This window comes from Rana temporaria, chromosome 1, assembly GCF_905171775.1.
Source record: "Rana temporaria chromosome 1, aRanTem1.1, whole genome shotgun sequence".
In the NCBI taxonomy this organism is placed as follows: Eukaryota; Metazoa; Chordata; class Amphibia; order Anura; family Ranidae; genus Rana; species Rana temporaria.
This window is the reverse complement of record NC_053489.1, coordinates 625,713,092-625,735,538: the sequence shown is the minus strand read 5'-3', so window position 1 is coordinate 625,735,538 and position 22,447 is coordinate 625,713,092.

The window sequence follows — 22,447 nt, the reverse complement described above, 5'->3', positions numbered from 1 at the left end:
TGGACGTATAATGACGGTGCGCCGTCGGCAAGTGGTTAATAATGGGGCTTTGCTGAGGGGGTTGGGGTTTACTTAAAGGACAACTTCACTAAAATTGTTTAGCCTGTAGACCATGATAGTTTTTTTGGCTGAGGCTATTGAAAAAGCTAATTCAGTTTTCAATGTGGGGGGGGGGGGGGGGTGACAGTATTTCTTTAAAAAATAAGAAATTAGTTAAATACAGAAGCTGAGGAAAAATAATGCAATACACCCCATAGTAAAGTTTTTGTCTCTATCACAGTTTTTCTTTTCATTTGAATAACTGAATGTGACATTAACGTGAAATAAAATAAAATTGTGAATCACTGGTATTGGTTGCAAAATTGATTCCTTTTACCATGTAATATAACAAATAATGTGCAATTTGTGAAATTGATGCAGACTTGTTAAATGCATTGTCATGAAGAATGTATAGCTGTATCTATAAATACAAGCAACTAAAATGCAATAATAACAAGTGTATAATAGTTGCCGTCTTCTGGCAATATAATTTAACTGGTTTTCTGTCACATGCTGTGCTTCCTCCTAAGGAGCCCTAATTCCCTACTGGGCAGGAGTAAACCTAACACATTAGATGGAGGTTAGGCATACAAGCCTAAACTATGTCAAACTAAATTAACACTCTTTTCTTTAACCACTTGCTTACTGGGCACATAAACCCCCTTCGTGCCCAGGCGAAATTTCAGCTTCCAGCACTGCGTCGCTTTAACTGACAATTGCGCGGTCGTGCGACGTGGCTTCCAAACAAAATTGACGTCCTTTTTTGCCACAAATAGAGCTTTCTTTTGGTGGTATTTGATCACCTCTGCGGTTTTTATTTTTTGCGCTATAAACAAAAAAAACGCCAATTTTGAAAAAAAAAAACAATATTTTTTACTTTTTTCTATAATAAATATGCCAATTTTTTTTAAAAAAACTTTTTTCTTCTCAGTTTATGTATTCTTCTACGTATTTTTATATAAAAAAAAAATCGCAATAAGCGCCTGGTTTGCGCAAAATAGGGGACAGATTTATGATTTTTTTTTTTTACTAGTAATGGCGGCGATCTGCGATTTCTATTGGGACTGCGACATTACGGCGGACATATCGGACACTTTTGACACATTTTTGGGACCATTCACATTTATACAGCGAGCACTGCTATACAAATGCATTGATTACTGTATAAATGTGACAGGGAATGAAGGGGTTAACATTAGGGGGCGAGGAAGGGGTTAAATGTGTAAACTGGGAGTGTTTCTAACTCTGTGTGGGGGGGGGGCGACTGACTGGGGGAGGTGACCAATGCTGTGTCCCTATGTACAAGGGACACAGATCGGTCTCCTCTCTCCCTGATAGGACGTGAATCTGTGTGTTTACACACACAGATCCACGTCCTTGTCTGTGTATCCGCCGATCGCGGGTGCCTGGCGGACATCGCGGCCGCCAGGTACGCGCATTGGCACTTCAGTGATGCCGCAAGAGCACGCGCACATTGCCGTCGGCGCCCGCGCGCCCCCAGTGGCCGGAGGAGCGGAGGACGTCCATAGATGTCCTCCCGGCAATTGAGAGCCACCTTGCGGCCGTCTTTTTACAATTGGCCGGATGCAAAGTGGTTAAAGCATGCAAGATTTTGCCACACAAATACACTTTTGGTGGTGACCTAATCCTTAGGTAAAATAACGACTGGTCGGAAACTGTCACCTTTCCATGGGATTCATCAGCCACCTCCTTACATCTCAAGGTGGCTACAAACACTAACATCAACCAGATCAGCATTTTATGTTCACCATAAGCTTAGTGTGAATGTGCCTGAAGGGTGAAGTGTCATTTAGAGCAGGGGTCTCCAAACTACAGCCCTCTAGTTGTTCAGGAACTACAATTCCCATCATGCCTTGTCATGTCTGTGAATGTGAGAGTTGTACAATGCCTCATGGGACATGTAGTTCCGCAAAAGCTGGAGGGCCGTAGTTGAGAGATCCCTGCTTTAGAGTCATAAATTTAGTCCCAGCTCTGATTTCAGTAACCCCATTTTGTACATTACTGGAAACTTTAATACTTGTTAAAAAGCTGTCGTAGGGAATGATACATTGTAATCCAATAACTATATTTTAGAACACTAAAGTAAGCCTCTATTGATACTCTGAATTTCTCAACTTTTTCATCACATTCTTCTTATCAGAGTGCCCCTTATATATTAGAGACCTTCATTAGATATGAGAGTCCTAATGAGAGCTTACAGCTTCAGCAGAATATCAGAAGGTGGGAGGTGAAGCAGGTCTGGACAGAGGTGCCCTTATGTCCATTCCTTAAAGGGGTTGTAAAGGTAAAACATTTTTTTCCTAAATAGCTTCCTTTACCTTAGTGCAGTCCTCCTTCACTTACCTCATCCTTCCATTTTGCTTTAAATGTCCTTATTTCTTCTGAGAAATCCTCACTTCCTGTTCTTCTGTCTGTAACGCCACACAGTAATGCAAGGCTTTCTCCCTGGTGTGGAGTGTCATGCTTGACCCCTCCCCTGGAATACAGGAGAGTCAGGACGCTCTCTACGTTGCAGATAGAGAAAGGAGCTGTGTGTTAGTGGGCGTCCTGACTCTCCTGTAGTCCAAGGGAGGGGGCGAGCACGACACTCCACACCAGGGAGAAAGCCTTGCATTACTGTGTGGAGTTACAGACAGAAGAACAGGAAGTGAGGATTTCTCAGAAGAAATAAGGACATTTAAAAGCAAAATCGAAGGTTGATGTAAGTGAAAGAGGACTGCACTAAGGTAAAGGAAGCTACCGTATTTATTGGGGTATAGCGTGCTCCCGCGTATAGCGCGCACCCCTAAAGTTGCAGCGGATTCCTTTGGAAAAAAGTTTTTTGTACTTATAGTTTTGGTGTTTTGCGCGGCGTCCATCGGCGGCCTCATCGGGTCCGGCTTCCGTCTGCGGCTTCGGGTGTCCTCTTCGTCGGGTCCGGCGTCCTTCTGCGGCGTCCTCGCGTCCTCCCCGCTCGTTTCCCGCGCCGAGTTTGAATACTGCGCCGACATATACAGAGCGCAGTACACTCATGTATTGTCGGGCAGCCTCGGCAACTCTCGCGCTGACGTCCTGTACGTCCAGGACTTGAGCGCGGAAGGAGCCGAGACTGCCCGACTATACCCGAGTGTACTGCGCTCGGTATATATCGGCGCAGTATTCAAACTCGGCGCGGGAAAGCGAGTATCGGCGTATACCGCGCACCCAAGATTTTACACTGATTATTAGGGCAAAAAATGTGTGCGGTATACGCCGATAAATACGGTATTTATGATTTTTTTTTTTACCTTTACAACACCTTTAATCTAGGGTGTGGCCCTGCATGCGGCCTGCCCCGGATTAGTGTCCTGCTTTGCCATGGCACGGGTAGGACACTATGTTGTGTTGGTGGCTGGCCCGCCCACACCTTTGGAAAACCAAGTGCCCATTCAGGAAAAACTGGGTCCCATGTTTGCAATACCCCAGGAGAACCTAAATGGCACACCGGTTAAGGAATGCTGCTTTTATCAATGGCAAAAATAAAATCAAGCTACCTAAGAGAATCAAGGACTACAACTTCTCAGTTATCATGTACTGTGGTGTTAAGGGAGACATTACGCTCTGTTTTCTCTTGCAAATACATAGACAAAGGCATCATTGGGTTGTCTATCATAACAGCCTTTAGCCCTGGAGAAGGTGTCTAACCCCAAAATGAGTTGCCTTCTTTATGTTTTCACTTTTTCAAATAAAGAAAAAAATATATATTAACAATTGTAAGCTTTCAATACATGTGTTGCTATTGATATTTTTGTGTGATTTGTTTAGCATAGATATTTAATTGGTAGATTTTAAGACCACGTGCTGTTTTAGAAGCAAAGCCTCCCCTATTGATTTGCAAGTGAACCAATCAGACTAGTTTATTAGCTCAGCAGAGGAAGCTCTTTACAGGATATGATGTACAGGAAGTTAGGGGGAGGGGAGGACTTTGACAAAGAAGCAAGAGTGTATCTGAGGACTTTGGAGAAAGCAGCTGGACTTTGAGCAGAGAACCATGAGGAAGATTCCATCTCCAAGTTGAGTAGCTGTCTAGTATACTTATTGCATACATATTTTACATGCTTATTTGCTAGGAAGATAGTGAGTTTGTCAGCTAGTCAGCTTCTGCATGTTGTAGGCGTATTTTGTTATACTTTGCACGCTATGAATTGTATATCAGTTGTCCTGTTCAGTAAAGGACATTAATGCATTACAGAGGTCTAAGTTTCCTTGACTTGTTCTGCAAAAAATCTTATTTATTTTTTTTCACAATAGTTTTTATTGAACATTTTCAAAATACAAACAGAGAAAACACACAAGCATTCCCAGAAAACAGCAGGGAAGATTGTACAATGCGGACAGCTCTATAAACAGAATGAATTTTGTAAGTCATAGTCAATAGTTATTGACAAAATATCAACAGTGGCGGGCGGTGAGAGATGATGTCATCTCTCTGCTCCTCCACTCTCCTGCTCTCTGTCTGATTGGCCAGATGCTCACTCAGACACAGACACTCACTAAGCCGCCCAGCTACCTGGCCCAAACGCTCTCTTACCTGCCAGTGGAGTTGCCGCTCTTTAAGCTGCCTGATGGCGGAGCCGCATGCTTCCTCACCAGCCCGCCGAGTCACACAGCTGCCCGACCCGCTAGCGGAGCGCTCTCTCACCTACCCACTCACCCGCAAATCTCGGGGGGAGCAATTGCCCCATTGCCCCCCCCCCCTGGATCCCCCTGGCAACTATCTCATATACTAATTGGATTTTACCAACTAATTAGGGTTACATTTATTTATTATGGAGACACGACTCAATGAATTTGGTTCTATATAATGTTTCTAGTATGAACTAATAATGTTATTATACTATGGTTTTTTTATTGTTATATTTTATATACAATTAAACTATTGACTGCCAATTGTTGTTATGCAATTTTTTCACTCCATGTTTTTAGTTCTACTATATTAGGTACCTGCCGTATTCATTTGTATTGTGTAATCTCCTGGGATTCATGCCTCATATAAAGTCCCACCTTTTTTTTTTCTTGTTTAAATATCAGGGATGGAGGTGTTTGGCTCTACATGCCTCGCGCCTCATACAAAGTCCCAAACTTTTTGTTTTCATCTTTGGAAGCAAAACAATACCTTTGTTTAGAATGATCTCCACTCCTGACAATAACCATCACATTTTGATAGGGTCAAGAGATCCTACCCACCAGGTCCAACATTTCCTGACACATCCACACCAATGCTTCAGTTGGTATAAAGTTAGGTGTATAGGTCACGTTGGATACAATATTCTGTAAATATACCGTTGCAAGAATTTTCCAGCCTCGGTTCTCTCTCTTTTCTTTTTTTAACACCCTCATCACAGGTTTGTCCAATTAAACAATGAAATGCATTGTTTGGTATATTTTGGCAAATCGCCTCACTTAATATTTCATGTGCTGTCTAGAAGCTCCAGGCAATAAACCTTAACTTCAGAAAACAATTCTATTGTAGCCTGTAAGCATGAATTATTATCAAACATTTTGCCTTCCAGCAAGATGCACATAGGCTCAAAATGCTTTCTTCCACTTTCAAAGCTAAGCTTTCAAACCTGCATATCAGCAAATGGGTGGAAAAAAAAGAACATTAAACACAGATGAATTCCATTTCAGAAGAACAACAAAAACATTATACAGAAATGGGAACCGACTATCCTTGTACTGTGGCTTTATAGCAGGACTCGGCTTTGCAAAGACTAAAGTCCCAAGACCCCAGTAGCAGGCACCTTGACTTTGCCATAGGCATTGGTTAACATTAAAAGGAAAAGGGTCACACCACAGGTAAAGCGAAACACTTTCTGGGAATTGACGTAATAAATATCTATAATAACGTGTTTTTGTTTTCAACATTTTCTCAAGTACATAAAAAATGTTCTTCTTTACCAATGTCCCTCTCCTCCTGCCACTCAAACTCCCATTACTTAAAATGGGGCACTGTAAATTAGCTCAAGGTAAAAGTAATGGGAGTTTGATTACTGTATTTATTGGCGTATAACACTCACTTTTTTACCCTAAAAATAGAGGGTAAACTGTGCCTGCGTGTTATACGCAGGGGGCTGTGGAAAGTTTTTTCCTGAAACTTTCCTCTTAGGCCCCATACACACGACCAAACATGTATGCTGAAACTGGTCCGCGGACCAGTTTCAGCATACATGTTCGGTCGTGTGTAGGCGCGAGCGGGCAGAATTCCAGCAAACATTTGCCCGCCGGGCCTTTTCCCAGCGGGAAAATATTCCTGGACTTGTTTTAAAACCGTCCGCTGGAATCCTGCCCGCTCGGATATGTATGGTCGTCTGTACAGACCTACCGTACATGTCCAATCGCCCGCCGTCCCTCGCATGCGTCGAATGACTTCAACACATGCGTGGAAGCATTTAAAAGGCAGGCCCGCCCACGTCGCCGCGTCATCGCCGCGGCGACGGCGCAAACACGCCTCGCGTATTGTTTACGCGCGGACTTCTGTGCGATGGTTAGTACAGCCATCGTACAGAAGTCCCCGGGCAGACATGTACGGTGAAAACGGTCCGACGGACCGGTTTCATCGTACATGTTTGCCCGTGTGTACCCGGCCTTAAAGTTATGAGACGTGTTATACGCCTGTGCGTGTTATACACCGATAAATACGGTAATTTATGCAATTAGTAGGTTTTAGAGTTTTTTGATGATGTTCTGAGCTTATTTCAATGTTACTAAAACTTACCTGAACTAAAAATGTAATACAAGTACTGTATATTACTTTTTAGATTTACTTTAAGATTTTCTAGACAGTAGGAAAATAAATTGTGTATTTTTGATTGTGTCAAAAAATAAGCAACAATAAGAGGAAAATCAAACAAGGAAAGGAGACATTATCTTAAACATTTTTTTTTTTTTAAATCAAATACATTATGTGTGATCATGACCACTGCAGGTTAGGCATTATGTGACCATGGATTTTTTTTTTTTTTTTACAGTGCCTTGAAAAGTAGTACACACAGATGGACTCTATTTAAAGAAGGGGAGGATCAGAGAAGATCGGACCCAGCAAGCATTTTTACACATGTGGAGGATTAACCCCTTAGGTTCCAAAGTGAGTATAACAAGCATGCTTTACTTATAGCTTTACTCATAGCTCTCAACTGTCCCTGATTTGGAACACTGGGCCAGATTCACAGAGCAGATACGACGGCGTGTCTCCTGATACGCCGTCGTATCTGTTGTTCTATCTATGCGACTGATTCATAGAATCAGTTACGCATAGATAGCCAGAAGATCCGACAGGTGTAATTGTTTTACACTGTCGGATCTTCGGATGCAGTACCGCGGCCGCCGCTGGGGGGAGTTTACGTCGTAAACCAGCGTCGGGTATGCAAATTAGGAGTTACGGCCGATCCACGACGGTTTTTCGCGTTCGCTACATCGCCGCTAGTATAGTTTCCCGACGCTAAGTTACACTTTTTTTTTGGTGCCTTAACTTTAGTCATTGCTGTCTAAAGTATGGCCGTTGTTCCCGCGTCGAAATTTAAAAATCAACGTCGTTTGCGTAAGACGTCCGGGAATACGGAAGTACGCTCGGCGGGAGTTAGGAAACGGAGCATGCGCAGTAGGTCCGGCGTGGGAGCGCGCCTAATTTAAATGGCACACGCCCATTTGAATTGGCCCGCCTTGCGCCAGAGGCTGCGGGCGTAGGTTTTCATTGCAAGTGCTTGGTGAATCAGGCACTTGCGATGAAAAATTGAGGCGGTGTAACTTATCTAGGATAAGTTACGCCGCCGCGATTCTACGTGAATCTGGCCCAAAGTCCCTCTGTCCCTCTTTCCTCCTCATTTGTCCCTCATTTTGGTCTGATCTGTTTAGTTGTTTATAAAATCTTTCAAAGAGTGTTTCCCAGTGCTAAACCTTTCATCCAATCTCTAAATTGTTGCATTTTTTTTTTATTTCAAAAGCCAATATAAAGGGATAGTAGTGGTAAAAAAAAAGGCACTTGTGGGTTTAAAGCAGGGGTCTCAAACTGGCGGCCCTCTAGCTGCTGCAAAACTACAAGTGCCATCATGCCTCTGCTTGTGGGAGTCATGTTTGTAACTGTCAGCCTTGCAATGCCTCATGGGACTTGTAGTTTCACAACAGCTGGTGGGCCGCCAGTTTGAGACACCTGGTTTAACCGCTTGCCGACCGCCGCATGCAATTTTACGTCGACAGAATGGCACAGCTGGGCAAATGGGCGTATATATACGTCCCCTTTAATTTGCCGGCCACGTGGTCGCGCTGGCGGCGCACATGCGACCCTGTCGCGAGCTCCGTGACCGTGCCCACAGGACCCGCGGTCTCGATGTCCGCCGGTGTCCCGCGATCGGGTCACAGACGTGCAGAACGGGGAGAGGCAAGTGTAAACATGTATCTCCCTGTTTTGCCTAGTGACACTGTCACTGATCGTCTGTTCCCTGCCAACGGGAACATCGATCAGTGATGTGTCACGGCAAGCCATGCCCCCTAACAGTTAGAAACACTCCCTAGGTCCCACTTAACCCCTTCAGCACCCCCTACAGGTTAACCCCTTCACTGCCAGTGTAATTTTTACAGCAATCAGTGCATTTTTATACCACTAAAAAAACGGGTGAACAAATATCTGCGCTAACTAAAAAGTAAAAAAAGTGCAAAGCTGCTAGCACAATTTGTAGATAAGCAAACAAAAACAATATAATCAATAGTGCAGAGCTCAAAGATAAGATGGAAAATGAATCCAAATAAACAATATATGTGATAAAAGTCCACAAAGTGTATAATCAAATAAACTGTGTGTAAATAAAGTCCATATAGTATATATGTTCATCAATAAAATTGAAGATGTAGAACCTCCACCGAAGTTTCAGTGTGCAAACACGGAAAAAACACACCACACCACCATGCAAACAATCCGCTTACCAGAAGTAATATCGTTATGGGCATGTAATCAAATAACGTGCAGGTCAGTGTCAATCGCACTTCCAACAGAGTACGCACAGGTGTCCTCCTGAGTTGAAGAGGAGGTCCAGAGAGAGCGCGCCCCACATGTCCTCTCCCTTAAATTACCTCTCCCAGCAGGCTGTGCGGGAGCAAAACGCTCTTGGATTGTACAGTTGCTCTCTGGGTAACATAGTCTATAACAAGCCAGGGCAAATGGAGTCTCTTTTCTCCCTGCACTCAATTTCCCAACATTCTCTGCAGTATCAAGACAAAAGTAAGCAGCAGGTGGTTTTACCACAATTCGGCCACAGGAGGGAGCTGAGATCCTTCTTGATCAGCAGATGGTAGTCTTTTAAATCACATGAAAAAGGTGATAACCCGCTACACTAGTAAACAAAAAAAGTTATTAATAAAAATGCCATAAAACTTTGCTCTATTTTGTAGACGCTATAACTTTTGCGCAAACCAATCAATAAACGCTTATCGCAATTTTTTTACCAAAAATATGTGGAAGAATACATATCGGCCTAGACTGAGGAAAACATTTTTTTTTAGCTATTTTTGGGGGATATTTATTATAGCAAAAAGTAAAAAATATTGTTTTTTTTTTCAAAATTGTCACTCTGTTTTTGTTTATAGCACAAAAACTAAAAACCACAGAGGTGATCAAATACCACCAAAAGAAAGCTATATCTTTTTGGGGAAAAAAATATGTAAATTTTGTTCAGAAGCCACGTCGCACGACTGCACAATTGTCAGTTAAAGCGTTGCAGTGCCAAATTGCAAGAAGTGGCCAGCGAAATGGTTCAGGGCTGAAGTGGTTAGAGTGATACTAAAGGTTTGATTTAAAAAAAAAAATAACAAACATGTCATACTTACCTCCACTGTGCAGTTCGTTTTGCACAGAATGGCCCCGAACAGCGTTTTCTGGGGTCCCCCAGTGGCTCTTATGGCTCCTCCCCGCATCGTGGCTCTTGTGGCTCCTCCCCGCATCGTGGCTCTTGTGGCTCCTCCCCGCATGGTGGCTCTTGTGGCTCCTCCCCAAGCACTCTCCCGGGGGGTTACCTTGCGGGCGCGTTCCCGAGTCCAGCATTTGGCATCCATAGCCGCCGAATGCAGGACTCGGCCCCGCCCCCGAGCGCCCGTGTCATTGGATTTAATTGACAGCAGTGGGAAAAAATGGTTGCGCTGCTATCAATCTATTCAATCAAGAGCCGAGAACCCCAGGCAGAGAGACAGTGCATCCTCGCTGTGGGACATTCCAGTGCTCAGGTAAGTAAAACGGGGGGCTGGGGGGCCGGTGATTGACAGAAGTTTTGAAAAAAAGGAGGGTTTACAATCCCTTTAACTAATCTTTTTTTTGTAAAATTCTCCTTTAAGGGGGTGTGTCTTATGTGTACATACTTTTGCTAATAGGTGTCCCTGATTCCTATCTCAAAAAGTTGGGAGGTATACTTTACTGCATATACTGTACAGACTGATTTTACTGTTGAGGGTTTAGTAACACCTTAAAGGAGAATTAAACCCAAAAGAAAACATTTAATGTATTGCAGCTTACCAATTCCTAGATGTGATGGCTGCATCTGATTCCCTTTTAAGGCTTTCTTTCTTCCATTTTCATCTGGTGATCTCACCAGGAAGTTGTTTTTCACAAGCTGAAGCTCTCCAGCAGAATACATCAGTTTACATGGGTGAGACAAACCACTTAACACTGGCAGGGGTTATTAAAATGATCAGAATTTATTTATTCATGTAAATCTTTTTCCTTTAACTGATTTTTGTTGTTGTTGTTGCTGTAACTGATTATTGAGTGTAAGCTGGAGTTTGGCCTCAATTTGATGGTGTATGTAAATCTTCTAGTACATCTAACACTTCCCTCTCCCCAGACTGACAATGCTGCTGTTCAAATATGCTCCTGTACTCTTTTATCCAGAGTGGGGAATCTAATACAGGAGGTGTGTTATGCCCTGTACACACGATCAGATATCTGATGGAATCTAATCCAATGGAATCCGATGAAGCTGACTTTCGTCAGTCTTGCATACACACTATCAAACATTGAGAACGTCCAATAGGACGAAACGCGTCTGGAGGCAGCGTCAGTGACGTCACCACGCCTAGGAGGAGGGCTCCTCAAGCCGGCCGGCTTTTTACCCACATTTACATGCTGTTTTTAAACTGCCTAAGTGTAAGTACATTACTTTTTTAATAAATCTGTTATACCTACGGTATCACGCTATTGCGTCCCTTTCTGTCTTCCTGCCTGCATGTGAGCCGGATTGGGTTACGTTTGTCGTTCTGCTGTTGTATTGACGGGTTGCGTTTGCGTCCTAAACCGCAAACACGCATCACTTTCAACACCAAGGCTGCCATTTCGACTGGGAATCTTGAAACATCTTAGCCCAGGGGATTTAAAGGCCGTGGCTGGGCTATAGCCAACTGCACTAAAGGCTTGCCATCTGGTAAGCTGATATACATTTCTGGTGGTGGGATTACACACACTGTATGCATGTCACCAGGTGCATTGAAAAGTTAACATCTCTACATGCAAATCAGCCTCTGATCAATACAGTGATTCTGTCTTTGCTGGAGAACCAGTTGAAAATCCACTACTATTTATACCATCTGTGGACTGTCTAACTGTTACATTTATATTTGTTTTGACATTTGGCGCGGCTTTTATATTGTTTTATTTTTCTGTCATCACTCGCTAGCCGCTGCCTAATAATTGTGTCGTGTTAGCGCGGTTTTTTGTTGTATATCAAACTTAATTCCGATTGTGCCAAAACGCGGTGACCTAAAACACTACGACAAGCCGAAAAAATGAAGTTCAATGCTTCTGAGCATGCGTCGACTTGATTCTGAGCATGCGTGGATTTTTCTCCGATGGAGTTCCACACAGACGATCGGATTTTTCTATCGTTTTTTTTATCCATTGGAAAAATTAAAAACTTGTTCTATTCTTTAACACCGATGGAAAAAAGACCATCGGTCTGTTTTTATCAGACAAACCGATTGTGTGCACACGGCTTAACTGGCCAGATCATCAGATCACAAAATAGAAAAAAAAGCCTAAAAAATTAAAAACAAATGCAGCCACCACATCTAATGATTTGGTAAGCTGCAATATAATTCATTTTTGGTTTGGGATTTAATATCGCTTTACCTATTTTTTATCCTCATGCTGTTAGCCTTAGGCCTCGTACACACGACCGAACATGTCTGCTGAAACTGGTCCGTGGAGCAGTTTCAGCAGACATGTTCTGTAGTGTGTACGGCCGACCGGACAAATGTCCGGCCAATCAGACAGGTTTCCAGCGGACAAATGTTTCTTAGCATGCTAAGAAACATGTCCGCTGGAAGCCTGTCCGTCGGACATGTTCGGTCGTCTGTACGACTTACCGGACATGTCCGCTGGGCCGCCATCCCTCGCATGCGTCGAAGTGATTCGACGCATGCGTGGAAGCATTGACCTTCCGGGGTCGCGCACGTTGCCGCGGCCACGTCACCGCGCTGTCTGTCCGCGCGGATTTCGGTTTGATGATGTGTACAACCATCAGACCGAAATCTCCGAGTGGACATGTCCGATGAAAACGGTCTGGCGGACCGTTTTCATCGGACTGTCCACTCGTCTGTACGGGGCGTTAGTAAATGGTTATGAAGGAATATTATATTAGCTTATTTTAGGAGGAGCTTTCTCAGCTAACATTCTTTCCTGCATGACTAAGCTAGGGGCAAATGAATTACAGGAAGTAAATGCTACATGAAGCATCTACCCTTACGCAAAATTGGTGTGTTGCAATAAATGCTATGGAGGTTCAGGTGTTTTTCAAAGTGATTTTTCAGCAAAATAAAGCATGGAGACATAAATAGATGGGTGAGTTAGCTTTTACTATTAAAAACAAAATAAATAGTGTTTTCAGTTTGTGTTGCTCACATACAGATAAGTTCCACTTTTAATTTACTCTGAAGATATACAGCTACAAGGCACTGCTATTTTGGAGGAATTCAATCAATACCGGGTGCTACATAGTCACAATGACCATTTCTAAATATTCCCTAGTTGATAAGAAATATATTTAATCACTTCACACCCAGCCTATAGACAAATGAAGGCCGTCAGGGGCTTTCTTATCTTAAATGGACGCCATATGATGCGCCGATTGTGGAGCAGCACAGCCCGACCAATGACTGATCAGAGTACCGGCTTGCTGTGGGTACCATGTGACTGCCGTGACAAATCACAGCAGGTCACATGACAGTTGTACACAATAGATGGCTTAATTTCATGCCCTCCATTGTGTACAATGCATGAATCTAAGTATTGTATTCAGTGGTGGTGCAGGAGCGAGAGGGGGCGGCGCTCCTGCGGCCTCTATGGATGCACCGCCACTGAAAACACTGTACTGCACTGGTGACAGTATGTTTTTTTTTTTTTTAATCTCTTAACTTTTCAAAAAGATTATGACAAACAAATTACAACTTCAAAAACCTCACCATGACTCTTACTAAATACCTTGGAATATCTACTTTCCAAAAAGGGGTAATTTGGTAGTAAATTTCTACTTTCCTGGCATTTTCGGGCCTCAAGGTTTTTAATGCATGTAATGTTTGTGACAGTCACTGAAATCGTACTAACATATAAAGTTAAAATGAGGAACATTTAAGGGAGAATGTGACATAGTGCTGCAGCGATTATTGGGTGTGGTTAAATTATGATGGCCGGGAGGGGGCAAACTGGCAAACTTTCCACAGCCTGAGATTGGATCAGGGCTCTATGCCCTTGGTGCTGGAGTCCTGTTGCTGTCTTTTATTTTCTGGCAGGATTGAGTCTGCTCCTACCCGGGGTGACAGAGCTGATTGCCCACTATCTGGTTACTGTGTAACCCCTGACGAAGCCGTGTATGGTGAAGCATATTGGGAATAACATCTCACTTAACCATCTATTTACTCTACATTGGGACTTCCAGCAACCCAGAATACAATGGGCCAGATCCACAAAGCGTGGCGCTTCTATCCGTCCGGCGTAGCGTATCTCTGATACACCACACCGCTGTAATTTACAGCTTTTTTTTGTATCCTCAAAGAATTTGCGCCGTAAGTTACGGTGGCGTAGTGTAACTTTGGCGGCGTAAGGGCGCGCAATTCAAAGGGATGTGATGGGGGCGTGTTTTATGTAAATACGTTTTGACCCGACGTAAATGACGTTTTTTTTTAACTGCGCATGCGCTGTCCGTGGGGGTATCCCAGTGCGCATGCTTGAAATTAACCCGCAACAAGCCAATACTTACGACGTGAACGTCATTCTACGCAAAGCCCTATTCGCGAACGACATACGCAAATGACGTAAAATGTTCTAATTTCGACGCGGGAACGACGGCCATACTTAACATAGGATACGCCTCATATAGCAGGGGTAACTATACGCCGAAAAAAGCCTTACGGGAACAACGAAAAAAAATGCGCCGGCCGGACGTACGTTTGTGGATTTGCGTATCTAGCTCATTTGCATACTCGACGCGGAAATCGACGGAAACGCCACCTAGCGGCCAGCGTAAGAATGCACCTTAGATCCGACGACGTACTAAGACGTACACTAGTCGGATCTAGCACAGTTTCAGGCGTATCTTGTTTTGTGGATACAAAACAAAGATACGCCGGAGCAAAATAGAAGTTACGCGACGTATCAATAGATACGCCAGCGTAACTTCTTTGAGGATCTGGCCCTTTATGTTTTGTTTGTAATTCAACATATGTTTTTAGTACTTTGCTATATTATGAGATTTTATTAATTCATGATATTTTTAATAAATAATTAAAATCATGGTTAAGTTTTCATCCTTTTAGCACCGTTATAATCCCATTACCTCCACCTCCTATACATCATTTTCTCAGGAAGAGGTGCGTTTTTTGTTTTCATTCATGAAACTACTTGGATCCGCTCTCTCTTTTTTTTACTTCTGCGTTCTGGCACCCCAGGGTGCCTCAACCCCTACACCCTTTACCTGCAGGGGGAATGCCTGGGGATGTACACATGCTGCGGCTGTGATGTTTTTTTTCACTGCTGCAGTATAAATGATATCCCTTGTAGAACTTGATCCATGGTTGTGGCATGCTAGTGCAGGGTTGGAGGGATTAAAACAGGCAGTGAGTAGGCGATACAACAGCTCCTTACCACCTGGCAAATGCTCTCTGAAGAGAAATCTGAGTGCTGATTGTTTTTTAGAGACCAAAACATGTGAACAAGCATTTTTACATTTTTTATATCATTTTTACATTTTAATTATTTTATTTTTTACATTTTTAACAGCCTTGTTGTGGGGCTTTGATGAAATAATCAGGGCTCTAAATAGAGCCCTGATGTTTCACTTTTGAGACAGAGACACCATGCAGTGTTGCCAACCTACCAGATTGACATTTACTGGCATGACACCCAAAATTAACTGGCGCAGCCACGTTTTTACTGGCATTTCACATTTCACAAAAGTTACTAAATTACATTTTTAGGTGCACATTTCAGTATTTAGGCTACAAACAAGTACGCTAGGCAAATAACAATGTGATTTAAGGTAGATATTAAAGTAAAAAAACATATTTTTGTTATTTTCGATATAATAAGGGCAAATTATTTAGTCACATCACCCCCTGCCTCCATCCCCCTCTGCCACTAACACCCCCTGCCTTCAACCCCCTCTGCAGTGCCACAATCTCCCCCTGCCTCCAATCACCCCCTGCCTCCAATGTCCCCTGCCTCCACCCCCCTCTGCGGTGCCACCAACAACCCCTGTCTCCATCCCCACCCTCTGTGGTGCCACCATCCCCCTCTGCGGTGCCACCAACACCCCCTGCCTTCAATCACCCCCTACCACTAACACCCCCTGCCTCCAATCTCCCCCTTCCTCCATTGCCCCCTGCCTCCATCCCCCTCTGCCACTAACACCCCCTGCCTTCAACTCCCTCTGCAGTGCCACAATCTCCCCCTGCCTCCAATCTCCCCCTGCCTCCAATCTCCCTCTGCTTCTAATCTCCCCCTGCCTCCAATGTCCCCTGCCTCCATACCCCTCTGCGGTGCCACCAACAACCCCTGTCTCCATCCCCACCCTCTGCGGTGCCACCATCCCCCTCTACGGTGCCACCAACACCCCCTGCCTTCAATCATCCCCTACCACTAACACCCCCTGCCTCCAATCTCCCCCTGCCTCCATCCCCCTCTGCCACTAACACCCCCTGCCTTCAACCCCCTCTGCAGTGCCACAATCTCCCCTTGCCTCCAATCTCCCCCTGCCTCCAATCTCCCTCTGCTTCCAATCTCCCCCTGCCTCCAATGTCCCCTGCCTCCATCCCCCTCTGCGGTACCACCAAAAAACCCTGTCTCCAACCCCACCCTCTGCGGTGCCACCATCCCCCTCTGCTGTGTCATCAACACTCCCTGTCTTCAATCATCCCCTACCACTAACACCCCCTGCCTCCAATCTCCCCCTGCCTCCATTGCCCCCTGCCTCCACCCCCCTCTGCGGGGCCACCACAGCCACCATCACCCCCTGCCTTCAATCTCCATGCACAGTTCCAAGCCAACCCGATCTTGGCTATTTTTACTGGCGCATTCCCGCAACCACGGACATTTACGAACGGGGGAAAAAAGTGCCCGTTTTTACGAACTGTCCGTAAAAATACGGACAGTTGGCAACACTAACACCATGTGGTTTGGTGAATGTGAAAATGCATGTTAGCAGATGTGTGGGGGTGTCATTAACAATTAATGACACGGCCGCACATCTACTAATGGACAGCGAGTTTCTTTGTGTGTCAAGAAAGCCAACATTTTGTGGCTGACATGCAAAGGTGTGAAATTCGCCTTATAGTGGGCTCACACCAGTGTGCTGCGGTTTGGCCGCAGTGTGATTGTATGTGCGATTTTAGGTGCGCTCCCAATGAATTTTATTACACAGTATGCTTTCTGAAAGCACATTAAAGATGCGGCATGCAGGACTTTGATGAAAACGCACTGTGTAATAAAATTCATTGGGAGCGTACCTAAAACCACACATACAATCACACTGTGGCCAAACCGCAGTGCACTGGCTATTAGGGATAAGAGAGGGGGGGGGTCTGGGTACTAAGAAATGAAGAGCAGAGTGAAGGACTGCGGGAAAAGTACTAAGACTAGACATGTGCAGTTTTTTAAGTTACGAATACGTTTTCCGTTATTTTCCGTTATTTTCGTTGATTCGGTAACCAACGAATGAACGAACGGCTTAGCTAAAATTATAACGAATAACGATATTTCCCTAGTTAACGAATATGGAAAACAACGAATATACGAAACTGTTAAATGTAAAAAAGCAGAAACAACGAAAGAAAAAATGAACGAAAACACAGAATTAACGAAAACACCGAACACCCCCCATAAAATCATAATTATGAAAAAATAAACGAAAATGCAAACTTACTATTACTAATAGTCGAATAACGAAATGAAAACAACTAAAATGCCGAACAAAGAATAAAATACGAAAATCGAATCTAACGAAAAATAACTTACGAATCTTCGTAAAACGTAAATGAAAACAACAAATTTTAATAAATAAGGTAATTTCAGTTTCGTTTCTCCTAAAATACTTCTGGACATTGACCAATAGCCACTCAGCCCTGTCCCTTCCCCTGAAGAGGTTTGTTCCTTCCCCCAATGAGCTTCTTTCTCATTATCTAGTGGCTCCTTGACCTTGTGTCTTTTTCTAGGCTAGACTGCATTTCATTCCATCCAGAGTCCAGATAGGGTGTCTTTGGGTAGGTTGCACCGGTTTTGTGGATCTTAGAGCTAATTTGTAGTTGTTATAGAGAACTTCTTAAGCATACTCTAGATTCTCATTCCTAGATTTGTAATTGTAAATATCTCTGACATATTTTAGTTTTCTCCTACGTCAGACTGCATTCTAGACAGGGTGTGTGTGGTGTTGGATTTGTGACTCAGTGACTCACTCATTGGTGACACTTAGAAATTATACATTTATACTTATTATGCAGTGCTCACTGATTACTATTCATTTTTTCTCATATTTTCTGCAGTTATTTTTTCCCCTTTTGTGAGACAGTGTAGGACTGTGTTTTATTATCTTGCCTATATATTTTTTTTACTTTAGCATAGCCACCAGTGCCATTATAGTCTAGTACTAGGCCAGCCCAGGCAGCAGCCAGTACTCTACTAAGATATAAATGGTGGTGGTAGAAGTTGATTAGTAGAGCTTTGTTGCATTTTAATCCTGACCAATTGTGTAAGGCCTGATAAATCAACAATCATACTCCGTCCTCAATACCTTTATTTTTCAGAATACATTATCATTTGTATTTTTTTCTGAAAAAAAACACAATAATAATATTTCTAATATAAAAAAAATTTGTACTTTTCCCACTTATTCTCACATTCTCACCATGAGGAAAGCAACAGAGGAAAAAGTTGAGTGTGACACAGCAACAACAACTTCTGAATATAGGCCAACTGTAACCCCAGATGTTTTTTACAAGACATGCCGGTCACGGGCAGTTCCTGCAAAGGTTGTTGCTAGTGTCCATAATTTTAGGCAGCCAAAACTTGAAATTTTACAGCTTGAGGAGGAGCAAATTGCTCAGCCTCCAGATGTAAAAACAGCACACAATATATTGGAAACAGATAATAGCAGCATCTTTTTTCATTCTCATAGTTCAGTATCTAATCCTAATCCAAGTAGGCACCTGGCAGAACAGGATGCTGCTAAAGTAGAATTACCTGAGAGTCTGACCCTTGAAGGCCTTGACCTTGAAGGAATTGATTTAGATTTTAATATAGAGGATAATGCACAACTTGTAAACCAAATTCATGAGGATATTATATCTATGAGTCCTTACTCCTCTGCCCCTGAGTCCCCTCTGTTATTTCCCGACTCCTCACCTTCAAAAAAAAAATTGCCTGCACCATTACAAACCTCTTCAGGCTTAGTTGTTTTGCCTAAATGTCTTTCATATCCAAGTAGTGCAACTGCCACCATTGTTAGCCCACCAAATTCCTCCAAAGACACGGAAGCTGCACATACCCATCAGCCAGAGGCAATTGTAAAACAATCCTCACCGGCCACTGGGAACCGCAGATCAAAAATATGGGAACATTTTGTTACTGTTGGTGACGGGCGCATGGTGAAATGCAAATTATGTGGCAGGGAAGTGAGCCGTGGGAGAGACATAGCCCATTTAACCAATGCCGGGATGAATTACCATTTCCGTGCACACCATACACCGGTGCTGCTGAGAGAAGAAAGTGGAGTTGCAGCTCCACCTAGTAAAAAGAGAGGAAGCAGCAACACTACTGCTGCCATTAACCCCAAAAGGCTCAACAAGGGGCAGGAAGATGAAGGGACTTCTTGTGTAGTTGACACATGTCGCCCCATTCCTTTACAGCAGCCCACGCTGCAACAATTTCCCAGTTTCCAATCAAGGGGTATGTCTCGTCAACAGTCCCTTAAAATCACCCGTCTGATAGGGGAACTTATAGCAGTTGGGGGAGCACCCTTTAATATAGTTGAAGGACATACATTTAAAAACCTCATGAAGGTGGTTGCACCTCACTATGTTCTCCCCTGCCGTACTACCTTTAGTAGGAAAATTGTACCCTCTTTATATAATTCCTGTGTTGGATTACTGAAAGAGGAGCTGGGCAGAGCAGCTGGCCAGTCTGTCCATTTTACTACAGACTTGTGGAGCGCTCCCAGTGGGCAACATGCCTTTTTGTCATTGACGGCTCACTGGTGGCAGCCCAAGGAGTCACAACCAAACAAACCAAAAGCAGGAATGAGAAGCACAGGTGCTAAGGCAGCAGAACCTCCTGAGCATGGGCAACGCACATTCTTGTTGCATGCTGAAGTCATGGACGACCAGCACACTGCTGTAAATATTTTACGTGCACTTCAGAAAATGGTGGCGCAGTGGCTTGGGGAGGAGTCAGGCACACGGGCAAAGATGGGCTTTATAGTCACTGATGCTGCAGCAAACATGCTCAAGGCAGTGCGAGATGGCAGATTTGTTGGCATTCGTTGCTCTGCACACGCCCTGCATCTCGTTGTGAAGTCTGCTTTGGACGATGAAAGTGAAACATCAAAATTGTCTGCTATCTTAGACAGTTGTAGAAAAATAGCAGCCCATTTTCATCGTAGTGTGAAAGACAGTCACATACTCAGACTTGAGCAGAGTAAGGCTTGCGTTCCACAGCACCGCTTGAAGGTAGATGTAGCCACCCGTTGGAACTCCACTTTGGAGATGCTCGAACGTATCATGGAACAGCAAAAGCCAATACACGCCATGTCAAATGAACATGTTATTGGTGTAGCAAGGCCAATAAGCAGGGAGGAGTGGAAAATAATTAGTCAGGTGGTGGCTGTGCTTAGCCACTTCCGAGATGTAACAGAAAAATTGAGCCTAGAGAATGCAAGTCTGGCTCAAGTAATCCCTCTCTACATCTATCTTATCACTAAGATGGATGGCTTTCTAAACAAAAGCGAGCCCTTGCCTGGCGGCATAGTTCAAGATGTAGCTGCAATTATAAAGAGACTGAGGGGACAATTGAATAGAAGGATGAACGAGCTCATAGAGGCATGCCCTGAGCTAATGCTTGCCTCTATGTGCGATCCACGCATTAAAGGAAAAATGGCAATAATTCAGAGTTCCCTTACCACCTATAGGGATCTATTAATTCAGAGGGTGTTTGACAGTCACCGAAAATTGTTTAGGCCGGCAGAGGGTGAAGAGGAAGAAGATCAGGAGGAGCCTGATAGTGACATTGTGCCACCATCACCTACTGTTATTAGTACAACCACTGCTGAGCATTCCACTAGAAGACCTGACGTTTGGAGTTTGGCATTACATACTTTAGTTGGACCCACAAAAATGCCCACCATGAAACGAAGCATTGTGTCAGATCATGTTAAATTATACTTGTCTGAACCCCATTTGGCCTCCACTACAGATCCATTAGAGTATTGGGATGAGAAAAGGGGTATTTGGCCTGCTCTTTCTGTGGTGGCACAAGAGCTACTTTCTTGCCCCCCGACCTCTGTGCAAAGTGAGCGTGTGTTTTCTATCACAGGAAATATTCTGTGCCCACAGAGGTCCCAGCTGGCCCCACAGCTGATGGAGCAGATGGCATTTCTGAAAGTCAATCTTCCAAAGCTGGGCTACCCAGAACTAAGCTTTACAACAGAATAATTCTAATTATACTACTTCTTAAGTTCTTATGTTTATCAAATCGATAAAGATATTGTTAATAATTTACCTGTTCCAAGTATAGATGGCGATGCCAAAAAATAAATACAACAAAACCAAATATAGTGCATGTCATGATATACTGTATGTACCAAAAGTAATGTTACATGAATACAATATACGATAAAGTATCAATCACAATGTAGATACAGCAAGCATGAGAAGCTGTGATCAGCCACAGTCTATATAATTCAAAGATTTATTTTTTGTTGGGTGGGCAACATTGATTACCTCAACATTTTATTTACTATTTTTTTTTATAATTTCCTGACCCCAGGCCCCCCCCCCCAAATAATTCAGAGGTTGTAAACATGAAAAAAGAGTTTATACTGTAAGGGTGATCCTAGCTTGTTAGGCTCTCAATCTCTAACTTTGAGATTTTAGCTTTTGAAATACAAATATTTAATAATGTGGTTGCAAGCCCACTTTAAATAAAATACAAAAATAAAATACGTGCAAGACAAAGGCAAATACCTGCATACTATATCATAATGAGCTAGTATGCATAGCATACTAGCTCATTATGTAATACCACTGATCGGCGAAAACCTCGCTGCGGTGGCCGACACAACGGCTGGCGACATGTAATCCCGCTGTTAAACGTGCAGGTTTAGCGTCTCTGGGCAATCACAGCGCAAAACCCGGAAGTAACTCCGGGCCTACATGCTGCTGCCCGATGATGTGTCGGCCACTGCAGCGGGGGCTTTGATCGCAGGTGAGTATTACATAATCAGCTTCTATGCTATGCACGCAGGTCTGCCAGTCCTGGCATGACCACCTTAAGAAAATGCACGATCGTTCTAAATTATCCCCTAAACCATGAATGGAGGTATTTCAAGCACCTACATACAGGTAAGCATTAATATAGTCTTCCAGGTAGCTAAAAGTACTATATATTTATTCATTTCTGTTGATATATCTATTTTGAATCCTGACATGCACTATGTTTGTTTTTGTTGATTTTATTATTTCCCATCACATCTTACAACTTGCAAACGTTTGAATTGAAGTAGATCTATGCATAAGGGTAATAATAATAATAATAATAATAATAATAATAATAATAATAATAATAATTAATAAATAATAATAGTTTTTGTTTACATTCACAAATCCAATATCTACTACCACCGTTTGCAAGAAT